Source organism: Scyliorhinus torazame, chromosome 24 (genome assembly GCF_047496885.1).
Source record: "Scyliorhinus torazame isolate Kashiwa2021f chromosome 24, sScyTor2.1, whole genome shotgun sequence".
In the NCBI taxonomy this organism is placed as follows: domain Eukaryota; kingdom Metazoa; phylum Chordata; class Chondrichthyes; order Carcharhiniformes; family Scyliorhinidae; genus Scyliorhinus; species Scyliorhinus torazame.
Window position 1 is genome coordinate 42172300 of NC_092730.1, and position 26962 is coordinate 42199261.

Here is a 26962-nt window from a genome sequence, read left to right on the forward strand (position 1 = left end):
TTCCAGTCGCAAGGATGCAACTGTATAATTGGATCCTTCACGCCGCTCAGATCTTAGACTCTCAATATCTTCATGTGAGGAACAGGTCGGCGGGAGTTCGGTCTTTGTTGATTGCAGCAAACTGTTCAATGCAACGACGCGAAGCTCCTTAACCCCCAGCGGCTTGGAGAAGGACGGCACTCAGGTGCAGGACTCTGGCTGGTGTTCAAAAATAGGAAAAGCACAACTGATTAGAAATGAAATGACAATGAAGATATAATTTAAAGTTCTTCAGTGAGCGATGGTGGTATAATGGTGAGCATAGTTGCCTTCCAAGCAGTTGACCTGGGTTCGATTCCCAGCCATCGCAGAAAAAACTTATTTCGAAATTTTGGGCAGCAAGGTAGCACAGTTGTTTCACAGCTCCAGGGTTCCAGGTTCGATTCCCGGCTTGGGTCACTGTCAGTGCGGAGTCTGCACGTTCTCCCCATGTCTGCGTGAATTTCACCCCGGGTGCTCCGGTTTCCTCCCACGGCATAAAGACGAGCTGGCTAGGGGAATTGGTCATGCGTCATTGCCCTTAGTGTCCAAAAAGGTAGAAAGGATTATTGGGTTGCGGGGTGAGGGTGATAGGATGGAATTGAGGTCTTAAGTGGATCGGTGCAGACTCGATGGGCCGAATGGACTCCTTCTGCACTGTATGTTCTATGTCTATTTGTGCACCGAGCATAACAGTTTCTGCAGCTCGTCAGGGTGGCCGAGCGGTCGAAGGCGCGGGTTAAGGACGCAGTCTCCTCTGGAGGCGTGCGTTAGAATCCTACTTCTGACATTGCCTTTTTTTCCGCGAGGTTACATTTCTCCAAAAATTGTTCAACCCCAGGAAGATCTCATACCTGCCATTCAATGGGGAAGCGGTGGCCTCGGGACGCGAGATTCGTACTTAAATTCGTACAGCAAGACCCCACAGTCAGAAGCCCAGTTCATGACTGGATGATATGCTCAGTGACTCTGGTTGACGAATTAATACTGATACCAGGACTCCGGGTAAATTTCCACTTCCATTGTTGTAAATAGTCTGGCTGGTTGGATTGTCGGACGTGAATCAGCTGGCTTCTTCCAGAAAGTTCTTCTGCCGCCTTTACAGCATGAACATCCTCGTGTTTGGCACTGGAGGCGTTATTCGGCTACTTGTCTGTGAAAGCAGCACCAGATGCAGCTGTGCAGAGAGATTCCAGTCGCCAGGATGCAACTGTCTCATTGGATCCTTCCCGCCACTCAGATCTTAGACTCTTAATACCTTCGTGGAAGGAACAGTTAGACGGCAGTACGGACTTTGTTGATTGGAGCAAACTGATCAATGCAGAAATGAGAGCTCCTGAACACACAGCGCGTTGGAGAACGATCGCACTCAGACGCAAGAGTCTGGCTGGCGTTCAAAAATAGTAAAACCACATCTAGTTTGAAATGAAATGAAGATGAAAATTAAATTTAAATCGATTTGCGCATGGAGCATATCTTTGGCCACAGTGCGTCAGGATGGCCGAGCGGTCGAAGGCGCTGCGTTAAGGTCGCAGTCTCCTCTGGAGGCGTGGGTTCGAATCCCACTTCTGACATTCCCTTTTCCTCCACGTGTTTACGTTTCTCCAGCAATATTTGCAACACCAGGACGATCCAATACCTCCCATTCAATGGGGAAGCGGTGGCCTCCTGGAATGAGATTCCTGCTGATATTCGCACAGCAAGACCCCACAGGCAAAAGCCCAGTTCATCACTGGATAATCTGCTCATGACTCTATTTGAGGAATTAATAATGATCCCAGGATTCCTGGTAAATGTCTCGTCTCTTGTTGTAAATAGTCTGGCTGGTTGGATTGTCGAGGTGTCTCAGTCGACATCTCCCAGAAAACTCTTCTGCCGCCTTTACTGGATGAACGTCCTCCTGTTTGGACACTGAAGGGTTTTCTGGCTACTTGTTTGTGAAAGCAGCACCAGAAGCAGCTGTGGAGAGAGATTCCAGTCGCAAGGATGCAACTGTATAATTGGATCCTTCACGCCGCTCAGATCTTAGACTCTCAATATCTTCATGTGAGGAACAGGTCGGCGGGAGTTCGGTCTTTGTTGATTGCAGCAAACTGATCAATGCAACGATGCGAAGCTCCTTAACCCCCAGCGGCTTGGAGAAGGACGGCACTCAGATACAGGACTCTGGCTGGTGTTCAAAAATAGGAAAAGCACAACTGATTAGAAATGAAATGACAATGAAGATAGAATTTAAAGTTCTTCAGTGAGCGATGGTGGTATAATGGTGAGCATAGCTGCATTCCAAGCAGTTGACCTGGGTTCGATTCCCAGCCATCGCAGACAAAACTTATTTCGAAATTTTGGGCAGCAAGGTAGCACAGTTGTTTCACAGCTCCAGGGTTCCAGGTTCGATTCCCGGCTTGGGTCACTGTCTGTGCGGAGTCTGCACGTTCTCCCCATGTCTGCGTGAATTTCACCCCGGGTGCTCCGGTTTCCTCCCACGGCATAAAGACGAGCTGGCTAGGGGAATTGGTCTTGCGTCATTGCCCTTAGTGTCCAAAAAGGTAGAAAGGATTATTGGGTTGCGGGGTGAGGGTGATAGGATGGAATTGAGGTCTTAAGTGGATCGGTGCAGACTCGATGGGCCGAATGGACTCCTTCTGCACTGTATGTTCTATGTCTATTTGTGCACCGAGCATAACAGTTTCTGCAGCTCGTCAGGGTGGCCGAGCGGTCGAAGGCGCGGGTTAAGGACGCAGTCTCCTCTGGAGGCGTGCGTTAGAATCCTACTTCTGACATTGCCTTTTTTTCCGCGAGGTTACATTTCTCCAAAAATTGTTCAACCCCAGGAAGATCTCATACCTGCCATTCAATGGGGAAGCGGTGGCCTCGGGACGCGAGATTCGTACTTAAATTCGTACAGCAAGACCCCACAGTCCGAAGCCCAGTTCATGACTGGATGATATGCTCAGTGACTCTGGTTGACGAATTAATACTGATACCAGGACTCCGGGTAAATTTCCACTTCCATTGTTGTAAATAGTCTGGCTGGTTGGATTGTCGGACGTGAATCAGCTGGCATCTTCCAGAAAGTTCTTCTGCCGCCTTTACAGCATGAACATCCTCGTGTTTGGCACTGGAGGCGTTATTCGGCTACTTGTCTGTGAAAGCAGCACCAGATGCAGCTGTGCAGAGAGATTCCAGTCGCCAGGATGCAACTGTCTCATTGGATCCTTCCCGCCACTCAGATCTTAGACTCTTAATACCTTCGTGTAAGGAACAGTTAGACGGCAGTACGGACTTTGTTGATTGGAGCAAACTGATCAATGCAGAAATGAGAGCTCCTTAACACACAGCGCGTTGGAGAACGATCGCATTCAGACGCAAGAGTCTGGCTGGCGTTCAAAAATAGTAAAACCACATCTAGTTTGAAATGAAATGAAGATGAAAATTAAATTTAAATCGATTTGCGCATGGAGCATATCTTTGGCCGCAGTGCGTCAGGATGGCCGAGCGGTCGAAGGCGCTGCGTTAAGGTCGCAGTCTCCTCTGGAGGCGTGGGTTCGAATCCCACTTCTGACATTCCCTTTTCCTCCACGTGGTTACGTTTCTCCAGCAATATTTGCAACACCAGGACGATCCAATACCTCCCATTCAATGGGGAAGCGGTGGCCTCCTGGAATGAGATTCCTGCTGATATTCGCACAGCAAGACCCCACAGGCAAAAGCCCAGTTCATCACTGGATAATCTGCTCATGACTCTATTTGAGGAATTAATAATGATCCCAGGATTCCTGGTAAATGTCTCGTCTCTTGTTGTAAATAGTCTGGCTGGTTGGATTGTCGAGGTGTCTCAGTCGACATCTCCCAGAAAACTCTTCTGCCGCCTTTACTGGATGAACGTCCTCCTGTTTGGACACTGAAGGGTTTTCTGGCTACTTGTTTGTGAAAGCAGCACCAGAAGCAGCTGTGGAGAGAGATTCCAGTCGCAAGGATGCAACTGTATAATTGGATCCTTCACGCCGCTCAGATCTTAGACTCTCAATATCTTCATGTGAGGAACAGGTCGGCGGGAGTTCGGTCTTTGTTGATTGCAGCAAACTGATCAATGCAACGACGCGAAGCTCCTTAACCCCCAGCGGCTTGGAGAAGGACGGCACTCAGGTGCAGTACTCTGGCTGGTGTTCAAAAATAGGAAAAGCACAACTGATTAGAAATGAAATGACAATGAAGATATAATTTAAAGTTCTTCAGTGAGCGATGGTGGTATAATGGTGAGCATAGCTGCCTTCCAAGCAGTTGACCTGGGTTCGATTTCCAGCCATCGCAGAAAAAACTTATTTCGAAATTTTGGGCAGCAAGGTAGCACAGTTGTTTCACAGCTCCAGGGTTCCAGGTTCGATTCCCGGCTTGGGTCACTGTCTGTGCGGAGTCTGCACGTTCTCCCCATGTCTGCGTGAATTTCACCCCGGGTGCTCCGGTTTCCTCCCACGGCATAAAGACGAGCTGGCTAGGGGAATTGGTCATGCGTCATTGCCCTTAGTGTCCAAAAAGGTAGGAAGGATTATTGGGTTGCGGGGTGAGGGTGATAGGATGGAATTGAGGTCTTAAGTGGATCGGTGCAGACTCGATGGGCCGAATGGACTCCTTCTGCACTGTATGTTCTATGTCTATTTGTGCACCGAGCATAACAGTTTCTGCAGCTCGTCAGGGTGGCCGAGCGGTCGAAGGCGCGGGTTAAGGACGCAGTCTCCTCTGGAGGCGTGCGTTAGAATCCTACTTCTGACATTGCCTTTTTTTCCGCGAGGTTACATTTCTCCAAAAATTGTTCAACCCCAGGAAGATCTCATACCTGCCATTCAATGGGGAAGCGGTGGCCTCGGGACGCGAGATTCCTACTTAAATTCGTACAGCAAGACCCCACAGTCAGAAGCCCAGTTCATGACTGGATGATATGCTCAGTGACTCTGGTTGACGAATTAATACTGATACCAGGACTCCGGGTAAATTTCCACTTCCATTGTTGTAAATAGTCTGGCTGGTTGGATTGTCGGACGTGAATCAGCTGGCTTCTTCCAGAAAGTTCTTCTGCCGCCTTTACAGCATGAACATCCTCGTGTTTGGCACTGGAGGCGTTATTCGGCTACTTGTCTGTGAAAGCAGCACCAGATGCAGCTGTGCAGAGAGATTCCAGTCGCCAGGATGCAACTGTCTCGTTGGATCCTTCCCGCCACTCAGATCTTAGACTCTTAATACCTTCGTGGAAGGAACAGTTAGACGGCAGTACGGACTTTGTTGATTGGAGCAAACTGATCAATGCAGAAATGAGAGCTCCTGAACACACAGCGCGTTGGAGAACGATCGCACTCAGACGCAAGAGTCTGGCTGGCGTTCAAAAATAGTAAAACCACATCTAGTTTGAAATGAAATGAAGATGAAAATTAAATTTAAATCGATTTGCGCATGGAGCATATCTTTGGCCACAGTGCGTCAGGATGGCCGAGCGGTCGAAGGCGCTGCGTTGAGGTCGCAGTCTCCACTGGAGGCGTGGGTTCGAATCCCACTTCTGACATTCCCTTTTCCTCCACGTGGTTACGTTTCTCCAGCAATATTTGCAACACCAGGACGATCCAATACCTCCCATTCAATGGGGAAGCGGTGGCCTCCTGGAATGAGATTCCTGCTGATATTCGCACAGCAAGACCCCACAGGCAAAAGCCCAGTTCATCACTGGATAATCTGCTCATGACTCTATTTGAGGAATTAATAATGATCCCAGGATTCCTGGTAAATGTCTCGTCTCTTGTTGTAAATAGTCTGGCTGGTTGGATTGTCGAGGTGTCTCAGTCGACATCTCCCAGAAAACTCTTCTGCCGCCTTTACTGGATGAACGTCCTCCTGTTTGGACACTGAAGGGTTTTCTGGCTACTTGTTTGTGAAAGCAGCACCAGAAGCAGCTGTGGAGAGAGATTCCAGTCGCAAGGATGCAACTGTATAATTGGATCCTTCACGCCGCTCAGATCTTAGACTCTCAATATCTTCATGTGAGGAACAGGTCGGCGGGAGTTCGGTCTTTGTTGATTGCAGCAAACTGATCAATGCAATGACGCGAAGCTCCTTAACCCCCAGCGGCTTGGAGAAGGACGGCACTCAGATGCAGGACTCTGGCTGGTGTTCAAAAATAGAAAAAGCACAACTGATTAGAAATGAAATGACAATGAAGATAGAATTTAAAATTCTTCCGTGAGCGATGGTGGTATAATGGTGAGCATAGCTGCCTTCCAAGCAGTTGACCTGGGTTCGATTCCCAGCCATCGCAGAAAAAACTTATTTCGAAATTTTGGGCAGCAAGGTAGCACAGTTGTTTCACAGCTCCAGGGTTCCAGGTTCGATTCCCGGCTTGGGTCACTGTCTGTGCGGAGTCTGCACGTTCTCCCCATGTCTGCGTGAATTTCACCCCGGGTGCTCCGGTTGCCTCCCACGGCATAAAGACGAGCTGGCTAGGGGAATTGGTCATGCGTAATTGCCCTTAGTGTCCAAAAAGGTAGGAAGGATTATTGGGTTGCGGGGTGAGGGTGATAGGATGGAATTGAGGTCTTAAGTGGATCGGTGCAGACTCGATGGGCCGAATGGACTCCTTCTGCACTGTATGTTCTATGTCTATTTGTGCACCGAGCATAACAGTTTCTGCAGCTCGTCAGGGTGGCCGAGCGGTCGAAGGCGCTGGTTAAGGACGCAGTCTCCTCTGGAGGCGTGCGTTAGAATCCTACTTCTGACATTGCCTTTTTTTCCACGAGGTTACATTTCTCCAAAAATTGTTGAATCCCAGGAAGATCTCATACCTCCCATTCAATGGGGAAGCGGTGGCCTCGGGACGCGAGATTCGTACTTAAATTCGTACAGCAAGACCGCACAGTCAGAAGCCCAGTTCATGACTGGATGATATGCTCAGTGACTCTGGTTGACGAATTAATACTGATACCAGGACTCCGGGTAAATTTCCACTTCCATTGTTGTAAATAGTCTGGCTGGTTGGATTGTCGGACGTGAATCAGCTGGCTTCTTCCAGAAAGTTCTTCTGCCGCCTTTACAGCATGAACATCCTCGTGTTTGGCACTGGAGGCGTTATTCGGCTACTTGTCTGTGAAAGCAGCACCAGATGCAGCTGTGCAGAGAGATTCCAGTCGCCAGGATGCAACTGTCTCATTGGATCCTTCCCGCCACTCAGATCTTAGACTCTTCATACCTTCGTGGAAGGAACAGTTAGACGGAAGTACGGACTTTGTTGATTGGAGCAAACTGATCAATGCAGAAATGAGAGCTCCTTAACACACAGCGCGTTGGAGAACGATCGCACTCAGACGCAAGAGTCTGGCTGGCGTTCAAAAATAGTAAAACCACATCTAGTTTGAAATGAAATGAAGATGAAAATTAAATTTAAATCGATTTGCGCATGGGGCATATCTTTGGCCACAGTGCGTCAGGATGGCCGAGCGGTCGAAGGCGCTGCGTTAAGGTCGCAGTCTCCTCTGGAGGTGTGGGTTCGAATCCCACTTCTGACATTCCCTTTTCCTCCACGTGGTTACGTTTCTCCAGCAATATTTGCAACACCAGGACGATCCAATACCTCCCATTCAATGGGGAAGCGGTGGCCTCCTGGAATGAGATTCCTGCTGATATTCGCACAGCAAGACCCCACAGGCAAAAGCCCAGTTCATCACTGGATAATCTGCTCATGACTCTATTTGAGGAATTAATAATGATCCCAGGATTCCTTGTAAATGTCTCGTCTCTTGTTGTAAATTGTCTGGCTGGTTGGATTGTCGAGGTGTCTCAGTCGACATCTCCCAGAAAACTCTTCTGCCGCCTTTACTGGATGAACGTCCTCCTGTTTGGACACTGAAGGGTTTTCTGGCTACTTGTTTGTGAAAGCAGCACCAGAAGCAGCTGTGGAGAGAGATTCCAGTCGCAAGGATGCAACTGTATAATTGGATCCTTCACGCCGCTCAGATCTTAGACTCTCAATATCTTCATGTGAGGAACAGGTCGGCGGGAGTTCGGTCTTTGTTGATTGCAGCAAACTGATCAATGCAACGACGCGAAGCTCCTTAACCCCCAGCGGCTTGGAAAAGGACGGCACTCAGATGCAGGACTCTGGCTGGTGTTCAAAAATAGGAAAAGCACAACTGATTAGAAATGAAATGACAATGAAGATATAATTTAAAAATCTTCAGTGAGCGATGGTGGTATAATGGTGAGCATAGCTGCCTTCCAAGCAGTTGACCTGGGTTCAATTCCCAGCCATCGCAGAAAAAACTTATTTCGAAATTTTGGGCAGCAAGGTAGCACAGTTGTTTCACAGCTCCAGGGTTCCAGGTTCGATTCCCGGCTTGGGTCACTGTCTGTGCGGAGTCTGCACGTTCTCCCCATGTCTGCGTGAATTTCACCCCGGGTGCTCCGGTTTCCTCCCACGGCATAAAGACGAGCTGGCTAGGGGAATTGGTCATGCGTAATTGCCCTTAGTGTCCAAAAAGGTAGGAAGGATTATTGGGTTGCGGGGTGAGGGTGATAGGATGGAATTGAGGTCTTAAGTGGATCGGTGCAGACTCGATGGGCCGAATGGACTCCTTCTGCACTGTATGTTCTATGTCTATTTGTGCACCGAGCATAACAGTTTCTGCAGCTCGTCAGGGTGGCCGAGCGGTCGAAGGCGCGGGTTAAGGACGCAGTCTCCTCTGGAGGCGTGCGTTAGAATCCTACTTCTGACATTGCCTTTTTTTCCGCGAGGTTACATTTCTCCAAAAATTGTTCAACCCCAGGAAGATCTCATACCTCCCATTCAATGGGGAAGCGGTGGCCTCGGGACGCGAGATTCGTACTTAAATTCGTACAGCAAGACCCCACAGTCAGAAGCCCAGTTCATGACTGGATGATATGCTCAGTGACTCTGGTTGACGAATTAATACTGATACCAGGACCCCGGGTAAATTTCCACTTCCATTGTTGTAAATAGTCTGGCTGGTTGGATTGTCGGACGTGAATCAGCTGGCTTCTTCCAGAAAGTTCTTCTGCCGCCTTTACAGCATGAACATCCTCGTGTTTGGCACTGGAGGCGTTATTCGGCTACTTGTCTGTGAAAGCAGCACCAGATGCAGCTGTGCAGAGAGATTCCAGTCGCCAGGATGCAACTGTCTCATTGGATCCTTCCCGCCACTCAGATCTTAGACTCTTAATACCTTCGTGGAAGGAACAGTTAGACGGCAGTACGGACTTTGTTGATTGGAGCAAACTGATCAATGCAGAAATGAGAGCTCCTTAACACACAGCGCGTTGGAGAACGATCGCACTCAGACGCAAGAGTCTGGCTGGCGTTCAAAAATAGTAAAACCACATCTCGTTTGAAATGAAATGAAGATGAAAATTAAATTTAAATCGATTTGCGCATGGAGCATATCTTTGGCCACAGTGCGTCAGGGTGGCCGAGCGGTCGAAGGCGCTGCGTTAAGGTCGCAGTCTCCTCTGGAAGCGTGGGTTCGAATCCCACTTCTGACATTCCCTTTTCCTCCACGTGGTTACGTTTCTCCAGCAATATTTGCAACACCAGGACGATCCAATACCTCCCATTCAATGGGGAAGCGGTGGCCTCCTGGAATGAGATTCCTGCTGATATTCGCACAGCAAGTCCCCACAGGCAAAAGCCCAGTTCATCACTGGATAATCTGCTCATGACTCTATTTGAGGAATTAATAATGATCCCAGAATTCCTGGTAAATGTCTCGTCTCTTGTTGTAAATAGTCTGGCTGGTTGGATTGTCGAGGTGTCTCAGTCGACATCTCCCAGAAAACTCTTCTGCCGCCTTTACTGGATGAACGTCCTCCTGTGTGGACACTGAAGGGTTTTCTGGCTACTTGTTTGTGAAAGCAGCACCAGAAGCAGCTGTGGAGAGAGATTCCAGTCGCAAGGCTGCAACTGTATAATTGGATCCTTCACGCCGCTCAGATCTTAGACTCTCAATACCTTCGTGTGAGGAACAGGTCGGCGGGAGTTCGGTCTTTGTTGATTGCAGCAAACTGATCAATTCAACGACGCGAAGCTCCTTAACCCCCAGCGGCTTGGAGAAGGACGGCACTCAGATGCAGGACTCTGGCTGGTGTTCAAATATAGGAAAAGCACAACTGATTAGAAATGAAATGACAATGAAGATATAATTTAAAATTCTTCAGTGAGCGATGGTGGTATAATGGTGAGCATAGCTGCCTTCCAAGCAGTTGACCTGTGTTCGATTCCCAGCCATCGCAGAAAAAACTTATTTCGAAATTTTGGGCAGCAATGGAGGAACAGTTGATTCACAGCTCCAGGGTTCCAGGTTCGATTCCCGGCTTGGGTCACTGTCTGTGCGGAGTCTGCACGTTCTCCCCATGTCTGCGTGAATTTCACCCCGGGTGCTCCGGTTTCCTCCCACGGCATAAAGACGAGCTGGTTCGGGGAATTAGTAATGCGTAATTGCCCTTCGTGTCCAAAAAGGTAGGAAGGATTATTGGGTTGCGGGGTGAGGGTGATAGGATGGAATTGAGGTCTTAAGTGGATCGGTGCAGACTCGATGGGCCGAATGGACTCCTTTTGCACTGTATGTTCTATGTCTATTTGTGCACCGAGCATCACAGTTTCTGCAGCTCGTCAGGGTGGCCGAGCGGCCGAAGGCGCGGCGTTAAGGACGCAGTCTCCTCTGGAGGCGTGGGTTAGAATCCTACTTCTGACATTGCCTTTTTTTCCACGAGGTTGCATTTCTCCAAAAATTGTTCAACCCCAGGAATATCTCATACCTCCCATTCAATGGGGAAGCGGTCGCCTCGGGACGCGAGATTCGTACTTAAATTCGCACTGCAAGACCCCACAGTCAGAAGCCCAGTTCATGACGGGATGATCTGCTCAGTGACTCTGGTTGAGGAATTAATACTGATCCCAGGACTCCGGGTAAATTTCCACTTCCCTTGTTGTAAATAGTCTGGCTGGTTGGATTGTCGGGCGTGAATCAGCTGGCTTCTTCCAGAAAGTTCCTCTGCCGCCTTTACAGCATGAACATCCTCGTGTTTGGCACTGGAGGTGTTATTCGGCTACTTGTCTCTGAAAGCAGCACCAGATGCAGCTGTGCAGAGAGATTCCAGTCGCCAGAATGCAACTGTCTCATTGGATCCTTCCCGCCTCTCAGATCTTAGACTCTTAATACCTTCGTGTAAGGAACAGTTAAACGGCAGTACGGACTTTGTTGATTGGAGCAAACTGATCAATGAAGAAATGAGAGCTCCTTAACACACAGCGCGTTGGAGAACGATCTCACTCAGATGCAAGAGTCTGGCTGGCGTTCAAAAATAATAAAACCACATCTAGTTTGAAATGAAATGAAGATGAAAATTAAATTTAAATCGATTTGCGCATGGAGCATATCCTTGGTCACAGTGCGTCAGGATGGCCGAGCGGTCGCAGGCGCTGCGTTAAGGTCGCAGTCTCCTCTGGAGGCGACGGTTCGAATCCCACTGCTGACATTCTCTTTTCCTGCACGTGATTACGTTACTCCAGCAATATTTGCAACACCAGGACGATCCAATACCTCCCATTCAATGGGGAAGCGGCGGCCTCCTGGAATGAGACTCCTGCTGATATTCGCACAGCAAGATCCCACAGGCAGAAGCCCAGCTCATCACTGGATAATCTGCTCATGACTCGATTTGAGGAATTAAGAATGATCCCAGGATTCCGGGTAAATGTCTCGTCTCTTGTTGTAAATAGTCTGGCTGGTTGGATGTCGAGGTGTCTCAGTCGACATCTCCCAGAAAACTCTTCTGCCGCCTTGACTGGATGAACGTCCACCTGTTTGGACACTGAAGGGTTTTCTGGCTACTTGTTTGTGAAAGCAGCACCAGAAGCAGCTGTGGAGAGAGATTCCAGTCGCAAGGATGCAACTGGCTAATTGGATCCTTCACGCCGCTCAGATCTTAGACTCTCAATATCTTCATGTGAGGAACAGGTCGGCGGGAGTTCGGTCTTAGTTGATTGCAGCAAACTGATCAATGCAACGACGCGAAGCTCCTTAACCCCCAGAGGCTTGGAGAAGGACGGCACTCAGATACAGGACTCTGGCTGGTGTTCAAAAATAGTTAAAGCACAACTGTTTAGAAATGAAATGACAATGAAGATAGAATTTAAAATTCTTCAGTGAGCGATGGTGGTATAATGGTGAGCATAGCTGTCTTCCAAGCAGTTGACCTGGGTTCGATTCCCAGCCATCGCAGAAAAAACGTATTTCGAAATTTTGGGCAGCAAGGTGGCACAGTAGTTTCGCAGCTCCAGGGTTCCAGGTTCGATTCCCGGCTTGGGTCACTGTCTGTGCGGAGTCTGCACGTTCTCCCCATGTCTGCGTGAATTTCAACCCGGTTGCTCCGGTTTCCTCCCACAGCCTAAAGACGAGCTGGCTAGGGGAATTGGTCATGCCTAATTGCCCTTAGTGTCCAAAAAGTTAGAAAGGATTATTGGGTTGCTGGGTGAGGGTGATAGGATGGAATTGAGGTCTTAAGTGGATCGGTGCAGACTCGATAGGCCGAATGGACTCCTTCTGCACTGCATGTTCTATGTCTATTTGTGCACGGAGCATAACATTTTCTGCAGCTCGTCAGGATGGCCGAGCGGTCGAAAGCGCTGCGTTAAGACCGCAGTCTCCTCTGGAGGCGTGGGTTAGAATCCTACTTCTGACATTGCCTTTTTTTCCTCGAGGTTACATTTCTCCAAAAATTGTTCAACCCCAGGAAGATCTAATACCTCCCATTCAATGGGGAAGCGGTGGCCTCGGGACGCGAGATTCGTACTTCAATTCGCACAGCAAGACCCGTCAGTCAGAAGCCCAGATCATGACTGGATGATCTGCTCAGTGACTCTGGTTGAGGAATTAATACTGATCCCAGGACTCCGGGTAAATTTCCACTTCCATTGTTGTAAATAGTCTGGCTAGTTGGATTGTCGGACGTGAATCAGTTGGCTTCTTCCAGAAAGATCTTCTGCCGCCTTTACAGCATGAACATCCTCGTGTTTGGACACTGGAGGCGTTATTCGGCTACTTGTCTGTGAAAGCAGCACCAGATGCAGCTGTGCAGAGAGATTCCAGTCGCCAGGATGAAACCTTCTCATTGGATCCTTCCCGCTACTCAGATCTTAGACTCTTAATACCTTCGTGTAAGGAACAGTTAGACGGCAGTACGGACTTTGTTGATTGGAGCAAACTGATCAATGCAGAAATGAGAGCTCCTTAACACACAGCGTGTTGGAGAACGATCGCACTCAGATGCAAGAGTCTGACTGGCGTTCAAAAATAGTAAAACCACATCTAGTTTGAAATGAAATGAAGATGAAAATTAAATTTAAATCGATTTGCGCATGGAGCATATCTTTGGCCACAGTGCGTCAGGATGGCCGAGCGGTCGAGAGCGCTGCGTTAAGGTCGCACTCTCCTCTGGAGGCGTGGATTCGAATTCCACTTTTGACATTTACTTTTCCTCCACGTGGTTACGTTTCTCCAGCAAAATTTGCAACGCCAGGAAGATCCAATACCTCCCATTCAATGGGTAAGCGGTGGCCTTCTGGAATGAGATTCCTGCTGATATTCGCACAGCAAGACCCCACAGGCAGAAGCTCAGTTCATAACTGGATAATCTGCTCAGTGACTCTATTTGTGGAATTAATAATGATTCCAGGATTCCGGGCAAATGTCTCGTCTCTTGTTGTAAATAGTCTGGCTGGTTGGATTGTCGAGGTGTCTCAGTCGACATCTCCCAGAAAACTCTTCTGCCGCCTTTACTGGATGAACGTCCTCCTGTTTGGACACTGAAGGGTTTTCTGGCTACTTGTTTGTGAAAGCAGCACCAGAAGCAGCTGTGGAGAGAGATTCCAGTCGCAAGGATGCAACTGTATAATTGGATCCTTCCCGCCGCTCAGATCTTAGACTCTCAATACCTTCGTGTGAGGAACAGATCGGCGGGAGTTCGGTCTTTGTTGATTGCAGCAAAATGATCAATGCAACAATGCGAAGCTCCTTAACCCCCAGCGGCTTGGAGAAGGACGGCACTCAGATACAGGACTCTGGCTGGTGTTCAAAAATAGGAAAAGCACAACTGATTAGAAATGAAATGACAATGAAGATAGAATTTAAAGTTCTCCAGTGAGCGCTGGTGGTATAATGGTGAGCATAGCTGCCTTCCAAGCAGTTGATCGGGGTTCGATTCCCAGCCATCGCAGAAAACTTTATTTCGAAATTTTGGGCAGCAAGGTAGCACCGTGGTTAGCACAGTTGTTTCACAGCTCCAGGGTTCCAGGTTCGATTCCCGGCTTGGATCACTGTCTGTGCGGCGTCTGCACGTTCTCCCCATGTCTGCGTGAATTTCACCCCAGGTGCTCCGGTTTCCTCCCACAGCATAAAGACGAGCTGGCTCCGGGAATTGGTCATGCGTAATTGCCCTTCGTGTCCAAAAAGGTAGGAAGGATTATTGGGTTGCGGGGTGAGGGTGATAGGATGGAATTGAGGTCTTAAGTGGATCGATGCAGACTCGATGGGCCGAATGTACTCCTTCTGCACTGTCTGTTCTCTGTCTATTTGTGCACGGTTCATAACATTTCCTGCAGCTCGTCAGGGTGGCCGAGCAGTCGAAGGCGCTGCGTTAAGATCGCAGACTCCTCTGGAGGCGAGTGTTAGAATCCTACTTCTGACATTCCCTTTTTTTCACGAGGTTACATTTCTCCAAAAATTGTTCAACCCCAGGAAGATCTCATACCTCCCATTCAATGGGGAAGCGGTGGCCTCGGGACGCGAAGTTCGTACTTAAATTCGCACAGCAAGACCCCACAGTCAGAAGCCCAGTTCATGACTGGATGATCGGCTCAGTGACTCTGGGTGAGGAATTAATGCTGATCCCAGGACTCCGGGTAAATTTCCACTTCCCTTGATGTAAATAGTCTGGCTGGTTGGATTGTAGGACGTGAATCAGTTGGCTTCTTCCAGAAAGTTATTCTGCCGCCTTTACAGCATGAACATCCTCGTGTTTGGACACTGGAGGCGTTATTCGGCTCCTTGACTGTGAAAGCAGCACCAGATGCAGCTGTGCAGAGAGATTCCAGTCGCCAGGATGCAACTGTCTCATTGGATCCTTCCCGCCACCCAGATCTTATACTCTTAATACCTTCGTGTAAGGAACAGTTAGACGGCAGTACGGACTTTGTTGATTGGAGCAAACTGATCAATGCAGAAATGAGAGCTCCTTTACACACAGCGCGTTGGAGAACGATCGCACTCAGATGCAAGAGTCTGGTTGGCGTTCAAAAATAGTAAAACCACATCTAGTTTGAAATGAAATGAAGATGAAAATTAAATTTAAATCGATTTGCACATGGAGCAAATCTTCGGCCGCCGTGCGTCGGGCTGGCCGAGCGGTCGTGGGCGCTGCGTTAAGGTAGCAGTCTTCTCTGGAGGCGTGGTTCGAATCCCACTTCTGACAGTCCCTTTTCTTCCACGTGGTTACGTTCCTCCAGCAAAATTTGCAACACCAGGAAGGTCCAATACCTCCCATTCAATGAGGAAGCGGTGGCCTCCTGGAATGAGATTCCTGCTGATATTCGCACAGCAAGACCCCACAGGCAGAAGCCCAGTTCATAACTGGATGATCTGCTAAGTGACTCTGGTTGAGGAATTAATACTGATCCCAGGACTCCGGGTAAGTTTCCACTTCCCTTGTTGTAAATAGTCTGGCTGGTTGGATTGTCGGACGTGAATCAGTTGGCTTCTTCCAGAAAGTTCTTCTGCCGCCTTTACAGCATGAGCGACCTCCTGTTTTGACACTGAAGGGTTCTTTGGCTACTTGTTTGTGAAAGCAGCACCAGAATCAGCTGTGGAGAGAGTTTCCAGTCGCAAGGATGCAACTGTATAATTGGATCCTTCACGCCGCTCAGATCTTAGACTCTCAATACCGTCGTGTGAGGAACAGGTCGGCGGGAGTTCGGTCTTTGTTGATTGCAGCAAACTGATCAATGCATCAATGCGAAGCTCCTTAGCCCCCAGCGGCTTGGAGAAGGACGGTACTCAGATTCAGAATTATGGCTGGTGTTCAAAAATAGGAAAAGCACAACTGATTAGAAAGAAAATGCGAATGAAGATATAATTCAAAGCGGGTCTGTGAGCGATGGTGGTACAGTGGTGAGCACAGTTGCCTTCCAAGCAGTTGACCCGTGTTCGATTCTCGGCCATCGCAGAAGAAATTTATTTCGAAATTTTGGACAGCAAGGTAGCATCGTGGTTAGCACAGTTGCTTCACAGCACCAGGGTTCCAGTTTCGATTCCCGGCTTCGGTCACTGTCTGTGCGGAGTCTGCATGTTCTCCCTGTGTCTGCGTGAATTTCACCCCGGGTGCTCCGGTTTCCTCCTCCAGCCCATAGACGTGCAGGCTAGGTGAATTGGCCATGCAAAATTGCCCTTCGTGTCCACAAAGGTAGGAAGGATTATCCGGTTGCGGGATGAGGGTGATAGGGTGGAATTGAGGGCTTAGGTGGGTCGGTGCAGACTCGATGGGCCGAATGGCCTCCTACAGCACTGTATGTTCTATGTCTATGTCTATTTGTGCACGGAGCATAACATTTCACCCAGCTCGTCAGGATGGCCGAACTGTCTTGCTGGAGGCGAGGGTTCGAATGCCACCTCCGACATTAACTTTTCTTCCACGTGCTTACATTTCTCCAGCAAAATGTTCAGGCCCAGGAAGATCCAATACCTCCCATTCAAAGGGGAAGCGGTGGCCTCGGGACGTGAGATTCGTGCTTAAATTCGCACAGCAAGTTCCCACAGGCAGAAGCCAAGTTCATGACGGCATGATCTGCTCAGTAACTCTGGATCAGGAATTAATAATGATCCCAGGACTCCGCGTAAATTTCCACTTCCCTTGTTGTAAATAGTCTGGCATGTTGTATTGGCGGATGTGAATAAGTTGGCTTCTCCCAGAATGTTCTTCTGCCGCCTTTACAGCATGAACATCCTCGTGTTTGGACACTGGAGGGGCTATTAGGCTACTAGCCTGTGAAAGCAGCACCAGAAGCAGCTGTGCAGAGAGATTCCAGTCGCCAAGATTCAACTGTATAATTGGATCCATCACGCCGCTCAGATCTTAGACTCGTAATACCTTCGTGTGAGGAACAGGTAGGCGGCAGTACGGACTTTGTTGAATAGAGCAAACTGATCAATGCAGAAATGAGAGCTCCTTAACACACAGCGTGTTGGAGAACGATCGCACTCAGATACAAGAGTCTGGCTGGCGTTCAAAAATAGTAAAACCACATCTAGTTTGAAATGAAATGAAGATGAAAATTTAATTTAAATCGATTCGCCGATGGAGCATATCTTTGGTTACAGCGCGTCAGGATGGCCTAGCGGTCGAAGGCGCTGCGTTAAGGTTGCAGTCTTCTCTGGAGGGGTGGGTTCGAATCCTACTTCTGACATTAACTTTTCCTCCACGTGGTTACGTTTCTCCAGCAAAATGTGCAACCCCAGGAAGATTCAATGGGTCAGCGGTGGCCTCCGGGAATGAGATTCCTGCTTACATTCGCACAGCAAGACCTCACAGGGAGAAGCCCAGTTCATAACTGGATAATATAAGAACTAGGAGCAGGAGTAGGCCATCTGGCCCCTCGAGCCTGCTCCACCATTCAATGAGATCATGGCTGATCTTTTGTGGACTCAGCTCCACTTTCCGGCCCGAACACCATAACCCTTAATCCCTTTATTCTTCAAAAAACTATCTATCCTCATCTTAAAAACATTTAATGAAGGAGCCTCTACTGCTTCACTGGGCAAGGAATTCCATAGATTCACAACGCTTTGGGTGAAGACGTTCCTTCTAAACTCAGTCCTAAATCTACTTCCCCTTATTTTGAGGCTATGCCCCCTAGTTCTGTTTTCACCCGCCAGTGGAAACAACCTGCCCGCATCTATCCTTTCTATTCCCTTCATAATCTCATATGTTTCTATAAGATCCCCCCCCTCATCCTTCTAAATTCCAATGAGTACAGTCCCAGTCTACTCAACCTCTCCTCGTAATCCAACCCCTTCAGCTCTGGGATTAACCTAGTGAATCTCCTCTGCACACCCTCCAGTGCCAGTACGTCCTTTCTCAAGCAAGGAGACCAAAACTGAACACAATACTTTAGGTGTGGCCTCACTAACACCTTATACAATTGCAGCAGAACCTCCCCAGTCTTAAACTCCATCCCTCTAGCAATGAAGGACAAAATTCCATTTGCCTTCTTAATCACCTGTTGCACCTGAAAACCAACTTTTTGAGACTCATGCACTAGAACACCCAGGTCTCTCTGCACAGCAGCATGTTTTAATATTTTATCATTTAAATAATAATCTCTTTTGCTGTTATTCCTACCAAAATGGATAACCTCACATTTGTCAACATTGTATTCCATCTGCCAGACCCTAGCCCATTCACTTAGCCTATCCAAATCCCTCTGCAGACTTCCAATATCCTCTGCACTTTTTGCTTTACCACTTATCTTAGTGTCGTATGCAAACTTGGACACATTGCCCTTGGTCCCCAACTCCAAATCATCGATGTAAATTGTGAACAGTTGTGGGCCCAACACTGATCACTGAGGGACACCACTAGCTACTGATTGCCAACCAGAGAAACACCCATTAATCCCCACTCTTTGCTTTCTATTAATTAACCAATCCTCTATCCATGCTACTACTTTCCCCTTAATGCCATGCATCTTTATCTGATGCAACAACCTTTTGTGTGGCACCTTGTCAAAGGCTTTCTGGAAATCCAGATATACCAGATATACCACATCCATTGGCTCCCCGTTATCTACCGCACTGTTAATGTCCTCAAAATATTCCACTAAATTAGTTAGGCGCGACCTGCCCTTTATGAACCCATGCTGCGTCTGTCCAGTGGGACAATTTCCATCCAGATGCCTCGCTATTTCTTCCTTGATGATAGATACCAGCATCTTCCCTACTACCGAAGTTAAGCTCACTGGCCTATAATTACCCGCTTTCTGCCTACCTCCTTTTTTAAACAGTGGTGTCACGTTTGCTAATTTCCAATCCGCCGGGACGGCCCCAGATAATTTTGGTAAATTATCACTAGTGCATTTGCAATTTCCCTAGCCATCCCTTTTAGCACTCTGGGATGCATTCCATCAGGTCCAGGAGACTTGTCTACCTTTAGCCCCATGAGCTTGCCCATCACTACCTCCTTGGTGATAACAATACTCTCAAGGTCCTCACCTGTCATAGCCTCATTTCCATCAGTCACTGGCATGTTATTTGTGTCTTCCACTGTGAAGACCGACCCAAAAAACCTGTTCAGTTCCTCAGCCATTTCCTCATCTCCCATTACTAAATCTCCCTTCTCATCCTCTAAAGGACAAATATTTACCTTAGCCACTCTTTTTTGTTTTATGTATTTGTAGAAACCTTTACTATCTGTTTTTATATTCTGAGCAAGTTTACTCTCATAATCTATCTTACTCTTCTTTATAGCTTTTTTTAGTAGCTTTCAGTTGCCCCCTAAAGATTTCCCAGTCCTCTAGTCTCCCACTGATCTTTGCTACTTTGTATGTTTTATCCTTCAATTTGATACTCTCCCTTATTCCCTTAGATATCGACGGTCGATTTTCCCTCTTTTTACCGCCCTTCCTTTTTGTTGGTATCTACCTTTGCTGAGCACTGTGAAAAATCACTTGGAAGGTTCTCCACTGTTTCTCAACTGTTTCACAATAAAATATTTGCTCCCAGTCTATCTTAGCTAGTTCTTCTCTCATCCCATTGTAATCTCCTTTGTTTAAGCGCAAAACACTAGTGCTTGATTGTACCTTCTCACCCTCCATCTGTATTTTAAATTCCATCATATTGTGATCGCTCCTTCCGAAAGGTTCCCTAACTCTGAGATCCTGAATCAATCCTGTCTCATTACACAGGACCAGATCTAGGACCGCTTGTTCCCTCGTAGGTTCCACCTAGGAAACTATCGCGGATACATTCTATAAACTCCTCCTCAAGGCTGCCTTGACTGACCTGGTTAAACCAATCAACATGTAGATTAAAATCCCCCATGATAACTGCTGTACCATTTCTACATGCATCTGCTATTTCATTGTTTATTGCCTGCCCCACCATAATGTTACTATTTGGTGGCCTATAGATTACTCCTATCAGTGACTTTTTCGCCTTACTATTCCTGATTTCCACCCAAATGGATTCAACCTTATCCTCCATAGCACCGGTGTCACCCCTTACTGTTGCCCGGATGTCATCCTTAAATAACAGAGCTACACCACCTCCCTTACCATCCACTCTGTCCTTCCGAAAGGTTTGATACCCTCGGATATTTAACTCCCAGTCGTGTCCATCCTTTAACCATGTTTCAGTAATGGCCACTAAATCATAGTCATTCACGACGATTTGCGCCATCAACTCATTTACCTTATTCTGAATAATACGAGCATTCAGGTAAAGTACACTTATGTTGGCTTTTTTACCTCTGTTCTGAATCTTAACACCTCGATCAGTAACCTCTCCTAAGTTATATTTCCTCTTAACCTTTCTCCTAATTTTCCTTGTCATCGAACCCATATCTTCCTGTAACAACCTGCCGCGTCGCTTAATATTAATGTTTTCACTTCCCGTTTTATTTCTTTTATTATTCGTGGTCCAATTCACTGAGCTCCCCTCAGTCACTGTACCTTGTACCGTCGCCCTTTTTGATTTTTGACTATGGCTTCTCTGCCTTACACTTTCCCCATTACTGCCTTTTATTTCTGTCCCTGTTTTACAACCTTCCAACTTCCTGCATCGGTTCCCATCCCCCTGCCACATTAGTTTAAACTCTCCCCAACAGCTCTAGCAAACACCCCCCCCCCCCCCCTAGGGCATCAGTTCCAGTACTGCCCAGGTGCAGACCGTCCGGTTTGTACTGGTCCCACCTCCCCCAGAACCGGTTCCAATGTCCCAGGAATTTGAATCCCTCCCTCTTGCACCATCTCTCGAACCACGTATTCATCCTCTCTATCCTGACACTCCTACTCTGACTAGCTCGTGGCACTGGTAACAATCCTGAGATTACTACCTTTGAGGTCCTACTTTTTAGTTTTCCTCCTAGCTCCCTAAATTCAGCTTGTAGGACCTTGTCCCGTTTTTTACCTATATCGTTGGTGCATATGTGCACCACGACAGCTGGCTGTTCACCCTCCCCCCCCCCCCCTCCAGAATGTCCTGCAGCCGCTCCGAGACATCCTTGACCCTTGCACCAGGGAGGCAACATACCATCCTGGAGTCTCGATTGCGTCCGCAGAACCGCCTGTCTATTCCCCTTACAATTGAGTCCCCTATCACTATAGCCCTGCCATTCTTCTTCCTGCCCAGCTGCGCAGCAGAGCCAGCCACGGTGCCATGAACCTGGCTGCTGCTGTCTTCCCCTGGTGAGCCATCTCCCTCAACAGTATCCAATGCGGTATATCTGTTTTGCAGGGAGATGACCGCAGAGGACACCTGCACTGCCTTCCTACTCTTGCTCTGTCTTTTGGTCACCCATTTACTATCTCCCTCAGTACCTTTCACCTGCTACTTGTTTCTAGCTTGAAATTAAATGACGACGAAGATAGAATTTTAATCGATTTGTGCACGCAGCATATCTTTTGCGACAGCGCGTCAGGATGGTCGAGGGTTCGAAGTCACTGCGTTAAGGTCACAGTCTCCTCTGGAGGCATGGGTCCGAATCACACTGCTGATATTAACTTTTCCTGCACGAGGTTACATTTCTCCAGCAAAATGTTCACCCCAGGAAGATCCAATGCCTCCCATTCACCGGGGAAGAGGCGGCCTCAGGACGTGAGAATCCTGCTTAAATTGGCACAGAAAAACCTAACAGGAAAAGATCAGTTATTGACTGGATAATCAGATCTGTGACTCTGGCACTCAGATACAGGGTTCAAAAATAGTAAAAGCACATCAAGTTTGAAATGAAATGACGATGAATATAGAATTTAAATCGCTTTGTGCATTCCACTGAAACAATTTACCATTTCCTCCGAAGCAAAGCTTATTTTATCAAGTCAATGTGCTTCTTAATTCCTGTTAAATTTTGTTTCCTTGCTGATGTAAAATCAAAAGAAAGACTTTTTGTCCCTTGGTTTTATATCGGGATCACTGGGTCAATTTGATTCTTTCTGGTTTGGTGGCGTCCACTGCGAACAGAACAATAGATATAAGTGAGCAGTCTTTACAAATAGAAGAGTCGAGCACAAGGGCAATGCCGCTATGCAGATTCTTCATAAAATCCTGAAAGAGAAATAGAAAATGTTGGATAACTCGACTGGTATGGCAACATCTGTGGAGAGAGAAAGACAGTTACAGTTCCGAATCCAGTATGAAACTCCCTCCCATTCTCTGTTTCCATCTCCATAGCTGCTGCCAGGCCTGTTAAGGATTTCCAGCATTTTCTGTTTTTATCACGGGATTACACGCCAGCTCTAGGCGGCTGTCATGGGCACGGTGGGCGGAATGGACTCATCCTGATCTGTAACCATTTTATGATTCTCTAAACAAGAGTTAGCAACGGGAAGTATCCAATTGGAGAGTTGCACCCTGGCGTATGTAATCTCCCTCCACAGATGCTACCGGTGCTACTTTCACAGACATGTAGCCGAAGAACACCTCCAGTGGACAAAACAGAAGGAAATTCATCCAGTGGAGGCGACAGAGAAGGATTGTGGAAGAGGTCAACTGAGTCACCTCGACTGTACTGTGGACAGCCGAAGAACTGATGTCAAGGAGCGGTTAAGCTCCAAACATGACCTTCGCCCCTCCCTCCTTTTCCTCCAAACTGCTCCTGAGTTCAGTCAATGGGACCATATCGATCGCACAGATGTTATAAAGTCCTTGCAGGGCTCGGCGGGGGTTTGAACCCGGGACCAATCGCATTTTGCCGATCAGAAGACCTTAAGCGAGAATCATACCCCTAGATCAACGAACAAGCCGGAGATCAGTATTCCGCTGAAACCATCTTACCATTACCTCCCAAGCAAAGCTTATTTTATCAACTCAACTGACTTCTTAATTCCTGTTGAATTTGGTTTGGTTGTTAAAGTAAAATCAAAAGGAACTCCCTTTTGCCCCTTGCTTTCCTTATCGGGATTATTGGGTAAATTTGGCTTTTTCTGGTTTGTTGGCCTCCACAGGGAACAGAACAATAGACAGAAGGGACAAGTCTTTGTAAATAGAAGCGCCGGGCACGAGGGCAATGCTGCTATGGAGATTCTCCACAAAATCCTGAAAGACAAATAGAAATTGCTGGACAAATCGTCTGGTATGGTAACATCTGTGGAGAGAGGAAGAGAGTTACTATTCCGAATTCAGAATGACCCTGTTTCCCATTCTCTGTTTCGCTCAACCCAGCTGCTGCCAGGCATGTTGGGATTTTCCAGCATTTTCTGTTTGTATCACGGTACTATACGCCAGCTCTAGGCGATTGTCATGGACACGGTGGGCGGAATGGACTCACCCTGATCTGTTACCATTTAATGATTCTCTAAACGAGTGTGAGCAACGTGAAGTATCCAATTGGAGAGTTGCATCCTGGCGACTGGAATCTCTCTCCCCCGCTGTTTACGGTGCAGCCTTCACAGATACTTAGCAGAAGAATCCCTCCAGTGGACAAACAGGAGGAAATTCACCCAGTGGAAGCGGCAGAGGAGGGTTCTGGGCGAGTGCATCAGTGCCTGTCACTGTCTGTAAGTGTGCAATTCTACCAGTCAGTGTCTGTGACTGTGAGTGTATGAAAATGAAATGAAATGAAAATCGCCTATTGTCACAAGTAAGCTTCAAATGAAGTTACTGTGAAAAGCCCCTAGTCGCCACATTCCGGCGCCTGTTCGGGGAGGCTGTCACGTGAATTGAACTGTGCTGCTGGCCTGCCTTGGTCTACTTTCAAAGCCAGCGATTTAGCCCTGTGCTAAACAGCCACACGCTGATTGGAAGTATCAGCGTGTGTAAATGTCTGTGAGTTGTGATTGTAACTGTTAGTATCTGTTAATGCCTGTTAGTGTGTGATTGTAGCTATCAGTGTATTTCAGTGTATGTGAGTTGTGATTGTATCTTTCAGTGTTTGATACTGTGTGTGAAGGTACAATTGTATCTGTCAGTGTGGGTTACTGTCTGTAAGTGTCTGATTGCATCTGTCAGTCTCAGTTCTTATCTGTGAGTGTGATTTACCTGACAGATTGTTACTTTCTGTCAGTCTCAGTTGCTGTCAGTATCTGTCAGTGTCTGAAAATACTGCAAATTGTTATTCGTCCTCTCCACAATGCTCATAATTGAAAACAGACACTTCTCTAATTGTTACAGTGCTCCAGGAGATCCGACACCCAGACTATAGAATTGGTGGATTCTATGGACTACTTCATGCAACATTATTTGTTTGTCTCTGAAATCCATTCTCCCTCCTGTACTCGTCCAGATTTCACTTAAAAACATTTCTGCTATTCGTCTTAATATTGATCCTCAAGATAAACACTTCCAAATTCTACCAACTCCATTGGGAAATACATGAATATAGATTGTTTAAATTTTACTTACTTCTAACACCTCTCAGTCCTGCCGATCACATTCTATCACCGGTTCTTCATGTTGACCTGTTTCTGCAACACCGACAGTTCATGTGAATCTCCCCCGCTCTGTTGCGGTTCTGTGTCGTGGCCAATAGATGTCAGCACACTCTGGTGGAACGAAGTTCGCAGGTCAGAGTGACACACAACTGATAACAATTGTTTATATTATATTGAACTTGGGACGGCGGGATTTATGAGAACATAATATTTGGTGATGATCTTTTCTTATATTTTGGTTGTGTTGAATCCGTCAACATGTTGTATGTGGGAGTGAGGTGCATTCGCTCTGCCCTTCTCTGGTCCCGTTTGTAAATGGGGGGTTCCTGTCACTCTCAGGTAATGAGTGAGAGTGAAAGAGACAATCTGAACCTGACAATCTTCGTCACTATATGTGCATATGGATACGTTTACAGTGGAACCGCTCCTTGACACCAGTTCCTCGGCTACCCACAGTACAGTTGAGGTTACCGGGATGACTTCTCCCCTAATTCTCTTCAGCCAGCTCTCCAGGATGAACCTCCTCCTGTTTGTAGACGGGAGGGGTTCTTTAGCTACTTGCCTGTAAGAAGATCGCGTATTAAAATTCAATAAAGTAAAGGAGTTGTATCATGTGGTTAATGAGATGCACAATAATCCATTGTACTCTACACACGTGGAATGAAATCCCATCCTCGTCTGTAATGTGTCTGTTGTGTCTCTGTTTGGTCCACTTCATGAGCAAAAAGTAAAAATGCTGTGATTTTTAGCATTTGTTCAAGGGCTTGGAGGGTGGCGATTTCGTCCAACACTGTCCATGTTGATACCACGTTATAAAAAGGTGAGAAAGTTACTTATTTCACTCCCTGCCCTAATTGCGCATAAATCCTGAGTTCGAAATTGCTTCTTCCTCTCAATTTGAAACTCACAAAGTCGCGCAAGAGATAAGTTCATAAGGTATAGGAGCAGAATTAAGCCATTAGACCGATCGAGTCTGCACGCCATTCTATCATGGCTGAGTTGTTCCTCATTTGCTACCTACAAAGTTACAGATGAAGTGGTCGATTGCAATATCAGCCAGAGCACCTCCTCCCGAGAACACACGTCTTTGGAGCGGGAGTAGGCAATTTAGCCTACTGAGCCTAACACCTTCCAGGTGATCCTGGCTTATGCCATCCTGGCCTCAACTCCACCATCCTGCCCGTTCTCCATAACCCATCAACTCATTACCAATAAACATCTCTCTAACCCCCCCCTTAACTTTACTCACTCTCCCTGTATGCAACGCACCCTGGGGTAGCGAAGTCCACAAAATCACAACCCTTTGGGAGAAGTAGTTTTTCCTCAAATCTTTTTAAATTTGCAATCTCTTATTCTAAAACTATGACCTCTCGATTTAGAATGCCCCATAAGAGGAAGCATCAGCCCCACGTCTACTTTATCCATACCTTTTGGCATCTTATACACCTCAATTAGATAATTGCGCATAGATTCTGAGTGAGAAACTGTTGGCCAGTCTTCCTCAGTTTGAAACTCATGGTGTCGCGCAAAATCATCCGATACAACTATTACTGCGATGGCCGGGATCCGAACCCGGTACAACTGCTCGGAAGAAAGCTGTGCTGACCACTGCACCACCATCGCTGCATTTCCAAATTTGAACACCAGGTGGAATAGATGGAGGCCGATACTTTCCATCTGTTCATGGATGCAAAACGAGTGAAGACCCGTTAACTTGCGCGCTTGTGGGCCGCGGTAAAGGCGATCGACTGATAAGCTATTGTGTTCTGCACACGTGGGTTCGAATCCCATCCTCGGCTGAAACGTGTCTGCTATGTCTCTGTTTGGTCCATGTCACGAGCATAAAGTAAAAATGCTGTGATTTTTATCCACTGTTTCCGCGAAATGTGACTCATTTTTCCAAGGTGGATCCACAATCACTGATGTGACAGTCTATTACAAGTTGTCAGGCCAGAATGCATCCAGTTGGGTTAGAGGACCGAACGGAGGCAGACGTGTTTGGGGCTGAACCGCTCATTGACACCAGTTCTTCTTCGGCTATCCACAGTCTCGGCGAGGTGACCGGGCTGACTTCTCCCACAATTACCTTCTGCTACCTCTCCTGGATTAATTTCATTCTATTTGTCCACTGGAGGAGTGCGTCGGCTGCTTGTCTGTGAGAAGATCGGACATTAATGTTTCATGAAGTAAAGTAGTTGTACCACGTGGTTAAGGGGCTGCACAATAATCCTTTGCGCTCTGCGCACGTGGGTTCGAATC

At 47.4% G+C, this 26962-nt stretch overlaps 15 non-coding genes across 15 annotated transcripts; all 15 read left to right on the forward strand.

The window, feature by feature from the left end:
* Positions 1 to 277: 277 nt before the first annotated feature.
* On the forward strand, positions 278 to 349 carry trnag-ucc (transfer RNA glycine (anticodon UCC)). The gene has a single exon. It is a non-coding gene; the product is annotated as a tRNA-Gly (tRNA).
* A 1160-nt stretch (positions 350 to 1509) lies between these two features.
* trnal-aag (transfer RNA leucine (anticodon AAG)) lies at positions 1510 to 1592 on the forward strand. Its single transcript has one exon. It is a non-coding gene; the product is annotated as a tRNA-Leu (tRNA).
* A 675-nt stretch (positions 1593 to 2267) lies between these two features.
* Positions 2268 to 2339, forward strand: trnag-ucc (transfer RNA glycine (anticodon UCC)). The gene has a single exon. It is a non-coding gene; the product is annotated as a tRNA-Gly (tRNA).
* Positions 2340 to 3499: 1160 nt separating this feature from the next.
* trnal-aag (transfer RNA leucine (anticodon AAG)) lies at positions 3500 to 3582 on the forward strand. Its single transcript has one exon. It is a non-coding gene; the product is annotated as a tRNA-Leu (tRNA).
* A 675-nt stretch (positions 3583 to 4257) lies between these two features.
* trnag-ucc (transfer RNA glycine (anticodon UCC)) lies at positions 4258 to 4329 on the forward strand. Its single transcript has one exon. It is a non-coding gene; the product is annotated as a tRNA-Gly (tRNA).
* Positions 4330 to 5489: 1160 nt separating this feature from the next.
* On the forward strand, positions 5490 to 5572 carry trnal-gag (transfer RNA leucine (anticodon GAG)). The gene has a single exon. It is a non-coding gene; the product is annotated as a tRNA-Leu (tRNA).
* A 675-nt stretch (positions 5573 to 6247) lies between these two features.
* On the forward strand, positions 6248 to 6319 carry trnag-ucc (transfer RNA glycine (anticodon UCC)). The gene has a single exon. It is a non-coding gene; the product is annotated as a tRNA-Gly (tRNA).
* Positions 6320 to 7479: 1160 nt separating this feature from the next.
* Positions 7480 to 7562, forward strand: trnal-aag (transfer RNA leucine (anticodon AAG)). Its single transcript has one exon. It is a non-coding gene; the product is annotated as a tRNA-Leu (tRNA).
* A 675-nt stretch (positions 7563 to 8237) lies between these two features.
* On the forward strand, positions 8238 to 8309 carry trnag-ucc (transfer RNA glycine (anticodon UCC)). The gene has a single exon. It is a non-coding gene; the product is annotated as a tRNA-Gly (tRNA).
* Positions 8310 to 9469: 1160 nt separating this feature from the next.
* On the forward strand, positions 9470 to 9552 carry trnal-aag (transfer RNA leucine (anticodon AAG)). Its single transcript has one exon. It is a non-coding gene; the product is annotated as a tRNA-Leu (tRNA).
* Positions 9553 to 10227: 675 nt separating this feature from the next.
* trnag-ucc (transfer RNA glycine (anticodon UCC)) lies at positions 10228 to 10299 on the forward strand. Its single transcript has one exon. It is a non-coding gene; the product is annotated as a tRNA-Gly (tRNA).
* Positions 10300 to 12218: 1919 nt separating this feature from the next.
* On the forward strand, positions 12219 to 12290 carry trnag-ucc (transfer RNA glycine (anticodon UCC)). The gene has a single exon. It is a non-coding gene; the product is annotated as a tRNA-Gly (tRNA).
* A 377-nt stretch (positions 12291 to 12667) lies between these two features.
* On the forward strand, positions 12668 to 12750 carry trnal-aag (transfer RNA leucine (anticodon AAG)). The gene has a single exon. It is a non-coding gene; the product is annotated as a tRNA-Leu (tRNA).
* Positions 12751 to 16215: 3465 nt separating this feature from the next.
* On the forward strand, positions 16216 to 16287 carry trnag-ucc (transfer RNA glycine (anticodon UCC)). The gene has a single exon. It is a non-coding gene; the product is annotated as a tRNA-Gly (tRNA).
* Positions 16288 to 17441: 1154 nt separating this feature from the next.
* On the forward strand, positions 17442 to 17524 carry trnal-aag (transfer RNA leucine (anticodon AAG)). Its single transcript has one exon. It is a non-coding gene; the product is annotated as a tRNA-Leu (tRNA).
* The last annotated feature ends 9438 nt before the right edge of the window (positions 17525 to 26962 follow it).